The sequence below is a fragment of the Vipera berus genome (genome assembly GCF_964194415.1).
Source record: "Vipera berus genome assembly, chromosome: 2".
Classification (NCBI taxonomy): domain Eukaryota; kingdom Metazoa; phylum Chordata; class Lepidosauria; order Squamata; family Viperidae; genus Vipera; species Vipera berus.
In genome coordinates this window covers 23660757-23671342 of record NC_138203.1, presented here as the reverse complement: position 1 = coordinate 23671342, position 10586 = coordinate 23660757, and positions in this window count along the sequence as shown.

The window sequence follows — 10586 nt, the reverse complement described above, 5'->3', positions numbered from 1 at the left end:
TCAAAATAAGAGCTGGGCTGGTGAGGAGAGGCCTGGCTGCAAGGCCTGGCTGCAGCTTCACACCCCCACCTGTGCTCTAGCTTGATTTTTAAGTGTGTGACTCACCTCCAAACTAGATCTTATTTTTGGGGTAGGGCTTATATTAGGCCCACTCCCAAAAATCAAGCTAGGGCTTGTTTTTGAGGTAGGCCTTACTTTCAGGGAAACACGGTAGTTTCTGGCCAAGATCTGTTTAACTTGTACATATTTTAATCTTCTTATATTTTGAATTTTATGTTATATAGTATACCTTATTTTAATAGTGAGGCTTTTGACATGAATAAACAAAATCCTATTTTTGAAAATATATGCTTACTTCATTGTATCTGGAATTTGATATGTGTACCAGTTGTGCACCTTATGCAAACTACAAAACAGAATAGTTTAGACAGAGCAATTTCTCTGGTAACTACTTGGAGCCTATTGAAGTGAAAATGTTGATTTAAAACAGGGGTCTTCAAACTTGCCCCTTTTATGACTTGTGGACTTCAACTCCCAGAATTCCTCAACCAGGCACGCTGGCTGAAGAATTCTGAAAGTTGAAGTCCACAAGTCATAAAAGGACCAAGTTTGAAGACCCCTGATTTAAAACAATATGTTCAGAGAAGATTCCCAGAAAAAGTCCCATTATCTTCAATTGTTAAAGAACATCCTTCTTGGTCAGTCCAAAGCTTGATGAGTAATTTTAGTGTTTTGTGTTATACAGTGATTAAGGAGTTGCAAATTAACAAATGACTTCATCCATTGTTGGTTTGGAAGTCAGAAAATATTATGTAGCCATGCATATATACAGAAGTAGCTAGTGTGATCTGTCATAAATAAGTTCAATTCCCTTTGTAACCATCAAATTGGAATTCAGAAATCTAGTTTGGTATAGTGGTTAAGGTACCAGGCTAGAGACTGGAAGACTGTGTATTCTAGTTCTGTCTTAGGCACAAAACCAGCTGAGTGACCTTGGGCCAGTCCCAGCCCTAAGGAAAAGGCAAGGACAAAACACTACCAATTTTTTTGCCAAGAATATTGCAAGGATTTATCCAGGAGTCATTCATAGCTACTTTATTGCAGTAAATCCCATTATTTAAAAAGTATTCTGTGAAGAAATACTTTCTTTTTCTGGTTCTGAATGAACTGTTGTAAGTTGAGGACATAGTTTGTATGTGTGTGTGTATGTGTGCCTCCGAAAGAAGCACCAGGTCTTATAAGTACAAAATATGGAAAGAAAGTTGATTGTGTAGGATCAGACAAAGGTTCTGCTTCTTAACCTTCCAGATGTTTTAAAAAAACAAACAAAAATATGTCTAAGAATAACATTATTATTCCTTAAAAATACCTAGCATACCACTGAATCCCTCAATTTATTTCCTAGTTTTTAAGAATACAAAAAGGCTTTGAAGGCTAATTCTTGTGATAATTTTCCATCAGGGATCTATATTTAATCAGCATTCATCAATAAAATGATGGCAGTGGAGAGAGGCAATTTCAGGGCTACATTAAATAACTGGCAGATGTTATCTCAGAACCTTTGTGCCAAGAGTTGTGTTGGGAGTCTCCCGATACTCCCACGTTACACCTTTGCTCCGTGAGCTGCATTGGTTACCAGTTGCCTTCCGGGTGAGATTCAAGGTACTAGTAATGGTGTTCAAAGCCCTACATGGCAGGGGGCCGGAGTACCTCAGGGAACACCTGCTGCCGGCATCAATCTCCCTGCGCCCTGTGCGTTCCCACAGAGAGGGTCTCCTCAGGGTGCCACCGATCAGAGAATGTCGATTGGTGGCCCCCAGGGGGAGATCCTTCTCTGTGGGCGCTCCGGAACTATGGAATCAGTTACCGGTAGAGCTCCGGATGGCGCCCGATCTTCGCTCCTTTCGTCGCGATCTCAAGACATTTTTGTTTGTACAAGCTGGCCTAGCCTGATGGGGGATTGGTGGGGTTTTTTATTCTTGGATTCTTAATATTATCTTTGGGGTTTTATAATTGTAATATATTAATTGTTTTAAAATCGGGCAATTATTTAATTTTCTTTTAATATTTGTAACTTTGTATTTTATTCTTGCCCTGTGAACCGCCCTGAGTCCTCAGGGAGAAGGGCGGTATAGAAATATTATTAAATTAAATTAAATTAAATTAAAATTAAATATCTTTTTTAAAAAAAAAATCCTTGTCACCTCTCCCTGCTCTAAATGGAAGGAGAAAAATGTATTTGCCTACTCAAAAGAAACAATAATTTACAACAGTATTTCTCAACCTTAGCAACTTTAAGATGTGTGGACTACAACTCCCATAATTCCTCAGCTGGCATGCTGGCTGGAAAGTTCCAGGAGCTGAAGTCCACACATCTTAAAGCTGACAAATTGAGAAACACAACCTACATAACACACATTGCTATACAAAAGAATGGCATAGGCTTGGCTTTAGAATAATGTGATTTCTAAATTTTAGCTTCTGCCAAAGTAAGACATTTGGTAATTAATAATAATCAGGTTTTGCATAAAATAGTACATTTGCAGTGGAACAATATTTAGCATAATACTCAGCCTGGAGAGCAGAATGGTTAATTCCATTAAGAGTGGAATGGTAGTAATAGCTAAATATCTTTAATAATTGAATGGTACAACAAACCAGTTCCACCTACCCAATATTGCTACAAAAACACATGTATTAAGTCGAAATATGTATGTTTTTCTTCTAGCTTTCTGCTCCTCTTCAAAAGAGAAATCATTGAAGGAGGACAAAGGAAAGAGTGGGGTGAAATGGGACAGATATTACCCAAGCCAATGATATATGATAGGAACATTTTGATACATCTCCATTGAGAAGAATTATCAATAACCTTTTTTGTTTTTGAACTCTTCTGATTCCATCTTAAAACACATCTGGGATTGACCTGGGCTGTTTTGCTGTTTGCTAACATGGAGATCCTGTGAACATGTTACTTACATGCTTGCAAGTCTATAACTCACAAAACAACAACAGTTAAGGTGCACTGGCCATTTTTGGTTAACACATGAAAAATTCAAAAAGCCAGCTAATCATTAATGGCATACTGGCCAGTTGCTGAGTGCCTCATCATCCTTCCTCAATTTCATTCCTTCCTTTCCATTTTTTAAAAGAAAAGAAGAGGGAAAATTGCTGGTGTTTCTGTGGGAAAACCTTTCTGTCTCCCAGGTTTCTTACACATAGTGGCTATTCTTTATTTGGCTCCCAAGTCCTCATATTACCTCAGTGGGATTGCAGGAACTGGAAAATGGGGTTGACCAAAGCAATCCACCCAGTCAGAGCACTGGATTTAAAATACAAGCAGTGAAATGCTGTTGCAACTGTGGTGGCAGATGCTTAAAATAATGTCCTGAGTGATGGTCATAATACCACTGATACAGAAACACCTTGGCAGTTGTTACAATTACAAGTACCTAGTCCTGGCTTCATCCTATCAAGGGCTCTCTCATTTCACTCAATTATGAGTATTTTATCCCAACCTGGGGAAAACTTTGAGGTTTGCCCTGAGGAGGGATGTTATGCTAAGATGAAATAAGTTAAGGTAGGGGGCAATGTACCACGGTACAGGGCAACTTTTGATCCTGTTATGTCAGCGTGACGGCTCAGTGGTAAAAGATGCTGAACTTATCAGCTGAAAAGCTGACAGCCCTGCTTCAAGACCCGAGCACTGTGTGACAGGGTGAGCTCCCATTACTTGGCCCAGCTCCTGCCAACCTACCAGTCTGAAAGCATGCAAATGTGAATAGATAAATAGGTACCACTTTGATGGGAAGGTAGCAGTGTTCCATGAGCCTCGGCATATAGTTGTGCTGACCACTTGACTATGGAAAGGGTCTTTGGATTCACTGCAGCCAACTTGCCATGGCCAACTCACCACAGGACAACTCACTGCCAGACAATTCAACAAATACAAAAGTTAGATTAATTTCAACAGAACTGTGACCAATAATAATAAAATAAAGTCAATTCAGAAATATAACAGTTAGAATAATTTTCTCAAAAATGTGGTCACCAATAATAAAAAGTAACTGAGTGAAATGATTAATACAGAATAGAATAGAATAGAATAGAATAGAATAGAATAGAATAGAATAGAATAGAATAGAATAGAATAGAATAGAATAGAATAGAATAGAATATCTTTATTGTCATTGTGTATCTCACAACAAAATTAAGTGCTGTCCACAGTGCATGCTACACATAAGCATACACACATCCTTCACATTCTATTCACCATTGTGCTGCCCCTAATATTACACTTCAATGTTGCACTATACAGTAGTATTTAATATGGTTACAGATCTGGGGAAAACTATTTTTCAGCATATTTGTCTTTGTTTTTTATTATCCTGTACCGTCTGCCAGATGGTAATAGTTCAAAAAAAGAAATGTCCAGGATGAGACGAATCTTTAAGAATGTTTTGAGCTTTCCTAAGACAGCAGGAACTATACAGTTTGTCCAGGGGGTGGGGGGAGGAGAGGGCAGCCAATAATCCTCTGGGCGATGGTAGTGACCCTCTGGAGTGCAGTTGGCAAACCACACATAAATGCAATAGGTTACAATGCCCTCTATGGAGCAACAGTAGAAGGTCACCAGCAGTTTTTCAGTTGTTGCTGAAGAGATATAGTTGCTTAATCTAACCCTCTGAGAGCAGCCAGACAGGAAGTTCATAATCCAAAGCCAGTCCGAGGTTGACAAGTTTAGACAGCAGTGTGTATGGAAGAATTGTGTTAAATGCAGAGCTAAAATCTACAAAGAGCATCTTTATCTAGGTCCTTTGCTGCTCCAGATGAGTCAGAGCAGTATGGAGAGTGATGGTTAGGGCATCCTCTGTAGATCTTTTTGCTCTGTACACAAACTGGGGACTGTCGAGTGTGTATGGGAGGCAGGACACAATGTCCTGCAGCAAGCTGTCCCACAGTGAGTTGACTGTGGTGAGTTGTCCTGTAGTGAGATGGTTGTGCCAGGGATATCCTAGACCTTCTTCAGATAATTCTGGCTCCCTCAGCTAAAAAACTTCCCCTAGAGTCGACTGGACATGGGAAATCTTTATCTTTACCTTTAATATCAGCCAAATCCTGGAAAGACTCCACTTCTGCAGATAAATTGGGATAAATAATGCTTGCTGGGACAAGAGAGAGTAGCTTTCTAAATTTATCTTTGCAACCAATTAAAAAGAATTTGGGGAAAACAATATGGGAGAGAGAGGAATTCACATGGGAGCTACGAAAGTGACATATATTGGACATAAAACAAACAAAAGGCCTAGGAAAGGAGATGGGAAAATGTCAGCCTTACCAGACAGGTAGACCAGACAGAAAACACAACCAGATAAGCCAATTTTATTTTATTGTACAGCTACATTAACAGAATCTTGCAAGCCTGAAGGTACAGATTTCCTGCCATCTCCTTTACAGTTCGAGAAACTAGGGATGATCCCTCCTAAGCCTCTTGCCCAGTCCTCCATTCAGCTATGGGCTGTGTTGTCTCTTACCCCAAAGCAATATCTCTTCACCCATCTCCCAAGGTCTTTCCACATACCATTACAGGAAGTGAGGAACCAATAGAAGTCTTTGTGGATAGTGAGGGTGCTTAGAAAAAGGAGGCTAGCATAAACAGGGTTGTTTATGAATTGAACTGAAGAATGTGAAAGGAAATCACATTTTGGATTACATCCCATACTTGAATTGACTTCAGTAAACAATTTAAGGTCAAGATGTTTCCTGGAATTTTGATTCACATTTGCTAGAATTTTATCCTCTTTGGGAGCTGGACATTTGCTGTCCCCATCAGCAGAAGTTTTGGACTATAGTTTTTCTGGATAGCTATCTAATGATACTCCATGTGACTTTGAGGTTGTAAACCGGGAATACATAAGGGCACCTCCACATTTTAGAGCAAGGTGGAGGGATTTTTAAAGATGTGAAACAGGTATTTAGGGATATCTGAAATACCATCTGGAGTCTGAGTTCTAGGTAAGATTTGATCCTGTTTCCATAACAAGATCACTGGGGCAAATGGTTCTTCACTATAAATAATTAATGAGCTTGGCTGGTTATTTGAAAATAAATCATATTTGAGTAACCATTAAGAGTGGGAATCTTTGAGCATCCAGATGTTTTAGTTAAACTGGACTATAAACTGATTTGAGTATTTGAAGGTTTGATGAAAACTTGCCTGCAATTAAGCATCAGTGAGTAAGTGTATCACTGAATAAGCATGTTTAGGATTGCTCTAAACAAAGGAACAAGAAAGATTGTAATATGCAAAACTACTTGATATGCTTATTACTGCCTGTCTCAATGTACAGTGTAATTAATGCTTCAGTTTTGAGGTACTGTGTGTAATTGTTAGCAGATTACACCAGTGAAGTTAATCAGTTCTTTAAATGATTAATTACAGGCTTTCACAAAGAGTCTTCTTTTAAAAAAGAAGAGAAAAAGAGAAAACATTGGTAGAGTCATTATGCTATGAGACAAAAGGATATCCTACAATAACTTTTAAGGTGGTGAAATTTATGGAGATTCATTGTTGGCAAGGCAACTAAATACTGAAGAGAACTCCTCTTATTCTTATTCTTTTCCATATCAACTCTCTATTTCAGAACACTTTTTCACTTTCATATACTCCGCTGAACTGTTACATATCTGCAGATACAGAGAGAAATATAAGAATAAGATTTTAAACAGCATTAATGTTACCTAGTGTTTGTATAGCACACAAGTGTTCAAACCCTGCATGTAAATTAATTTCCCCAATAACAACTTTGCAGAATAGATCAATATCATTTTTAACCATATAGTAAATTATTTATATTGAAGTTAGTGACACAATGACTTCTAGAAATTGGGGGACTTTATCAAAGGCCACTTAAAATACAATTTTCAAACCCAGATCTAGATCAGTTGAAATTAGCAGTGTCTATATCTATCTACTCAGAGATTAATCTCACTAAATTCAATTTGCTTTATTCCTTGGCTATGGGATTCATTCATAACATAGTTGGCTTTCATTCTTACTTTTGAGTAAACTTGTACTCTAAGACTCTGAAAGTTTACATCAAATGATACAGGTTTCAGTTCTGTAGGATTCACTTCCTTCTTTTTTAACCTCTTTTATTGTTTTTAACACTTTATTAAATGTATCCTTCTGCATATCAGATCTATTTTTACTCTGATGGCAACAGATTTGATTATGTGCATGAAACAGTTGCCAGCTCCTATGTGCATGAAACAGTTGCCAGACTTTTTCCATGATGATCTATCCCTAATCTGGTCTTTTAAGTCTTCCAATGGTGGACTGTAACTGAATCCATCCATCTTGCTACTGGATGTCCTCTTCTTTTTCCTTCCACCTTTACTAGAATTACAGTCTTTTCTAGAGAGCTAGGTCTTTGCATAAGGTGTGATCATTTGTGCCTCAGATGAGAACTCTGTGTTGATTTGTTTGATGACCCATTTGGTTGCTTTCTTGCTATTCAAGGAATCTCAAGAGTTTTCTTCAATACCAATATTCAGATTATCAATATTCTTCCTTTCTTGCTTCATTTCAGTCCAAATTTCAATTCCTTGTTTGTTTCAGGGAATACCATTTCTTGCATGATTCTGGCCTTTGTAGGCATGGATGTCATGGCATTTGGATATCTTTTCCAAAGTCTCCATGACTGGTAGTCATACCTGCATCACGGGTTAATTCGGATATTCCATCTCTCTCTATGGGGGGTGAATTATTACCCCCCGTAGATAGGGCTCGCAACTTGGGAGTCCTCCTAGATTCACGGCTCACTCTGGAAGATCACATAGTGGCTGTGACTAGGGGGGCTTTTGCCTAGGTTCGCCTAGTGCGCCAGTTGCGGCCCTATCTAGGCCGGGATGACTTATGCACGGTCACTCACGCGCTCGTGACCTCTCGTCTGGACTACTGCAACGCTCTCTACATGGGGCTGCCCTTGAGGACCACCCGGAGGCTCCAACTGGTACAGAATGCAGCCGCGAGAGTTGTGTTGGGAGTCTCCCGATACTCCCATGTTACACCTCTGCTCCGTGAGCTGCATTGGCTGCCAGTTGTCTTCCGGGTGAGATTCAAGGTACTAGTAATGGTGTTTAAGGCCCTACATGGCAGGGGTCCGGAGTACCTTAGAGAACACCTGCTGCCGGCATCAACCTCCCTTCGCCCTGTGCGTTCCCACAGAGAGGGTCTCCTCAGAGTGCCACCGATCAGAGAATGTCGATTGGTGGCCCCCAGGGGGAGATCCTTCTCTGTGGGCGCCCCGGAGCTATGGAATCAGTTACTGGTTGAGCTCCGGATGGCGCCCGATCTTCGCTCCTTTTGTTGCGATCTAAAAACATTCTTATTCGAACAAGCCGGCCTGGCCTGATGGGGGATTGGTGGGTTTTTTAATTGTTGTTTTATTGGGGTTTTAATATTGTATTTACTGTTTTTAGTGGGCAGATATTTAATTCTTTTTTAATTTTTGTAACTTTGTATTTTTATTCTTGCCCTGTTCACCGCCCTGAGTCCTTCGGGAGAAGGGCGGTATATGGTAAATATTATTAAATAAATAAATAAATAAATAGTCTGTGACATGTTTCTTGACTGCTTGTTCCTTTATATGCTGATGATTGATCATGAATGGCAGAAGCTGTCTACCACTTCAGTGATCTTCATTGCCAATTCTAAGACTGACTATTATGCTAGTGGTCATTAGTTTAATCTTCTTTTTATATAATTTTAAGGAGCACAATGGCTCAGCAGTTAAAGATGCTGAGCTTGTCAGCAGGAATGTTGGTGACATTTGGTATATAAATTTGTTTTTCTCTAGATTTGCTGGCATAGTTTGGTTAGAAAATTTGTTGATTTTTATTTTGCTGGTATTTCATCAGGTCTTCATCCTTCTGATTTGTTAATTACTGGAGTGCTGATTTAATTCCGTCTTCTACTACTAGAAGTTCTCATGTTGAGATATTTTTTTTCAGAATTTCAGCATATTCCCTCCAACTTTTTTTTTTTTAAAAAAATCTGAGTTCAGAGATTTTTGGATTTTTTTTCTTTTCTTTTTTTATAGATCTGTTTCCCTATTTTGAACATCGAAGTTCACGTAGCTGAAAGTTGAGAATCGCTGCCCTAGGTTGACTAGGAATTCTGGAATTCTCCTAGCAAAAGTATATTCAAAACTGTCATAATGGTGATGCATGTGAAAATTGTCAAAGAACATAAATAAAACTCTTTCTGTGTGTCAGTGCATATACAACAAACTGTATTTGGTTTCTTTTTTAATCATATAAATCTGATGCTTTTAAAAAGCATCAATATCAAAACAAACTTTTTCAGCAAAGCACCCAGCAAAGAAAGCATTATTTACCATGGTTAACATAGGAAGCCATGGTAAGTTTTAGAAATAAATAGGAGGAACTGGCTTAAGTAAAAATAAGCAAACAAAACACAAATATGCCCTCTTGTTTTAGCATGGCCTCTCCTATTCAAAATTCATGTCAGCTGTCTATAACCTTCTCAAGTCAGTGAAGTTTTTGTCAGCCTGAGACCATTGAAATGGGTATTACATTTGTCCTCATTCTAGCCTGCATGACGAATGAAGACCCTCAGGTTGGGAAAGTGGTCCAATCAATACTTCAAATAAAGAAAGAAATGGAAGGGGTGGAATATAAATCATGTAAGTAACTTGAAAAAGAGAGACCCCCTTCAAACAAATAGCTTTCCTCATCTTTCCAAAGTAAGCATTTTTGATTGTTAAAGAAAAAAAGACATTATTGTATTCGTATATCGCATTATGGGATGATCGATTATATAAGTGCTTTGCAGATCAAAGGGAGAGATGTGCTATAAAACGAAGGAGAGGGTGAAGCTTTGGGGAAGCTAAGACCACCCAAAGAGTCAGCAGCAGTGCTTAGATTTTAAAACCTGGAGTTTATTGCTTCTAAGTTACTGCTTGTGCTCACTTGCTAGTATTTAAGGATCTAATCAGCTGAAATTAGCAGATTTTTTTTTAATCTTAAAGTAAGTAGAGACTGAATGTAATTCTTTTCTCACCAAACAACCCAAGGTCTCCCTCGTATGGAAGAAAAGTCAGAAGAATCCTTCTGCCTTGCACAACCTTCCACGTAAGAAAAAAGATCTCAAATAAAGGTCTCAGCTGCCAGACGTGTACAAAACGCAAATGACAGGGGTGATGGAGAAGAACTGCTGATGGAAACCACTGCTGTGCAGGCAGCAGGAGAAATGGAGACAATACATCCAGTTCTCAAACTTTATTTGAAATCTACTGCTACGAAACTATAGTCTGCAGAAGCTACAGTCAACCCCTACAGTTCTCAAACAACACAAACTGCTGTGGACTCAAAAGCATCGACTAACTTAACAGCAGCCACTAGTACATCCCCAAATCCCTAGCTGTGGCCATTTGGAACCAGGCCATGGAACTGGGGAGCAAGTGAGCGCATTCCCAGTTGCATGAGCAGTGGGAAAAAGTGTGCAATCGCTCTATTTGCAAGAGTGGAAGATGTGCATGCCTGCTGCTCACACAAATGGAGCT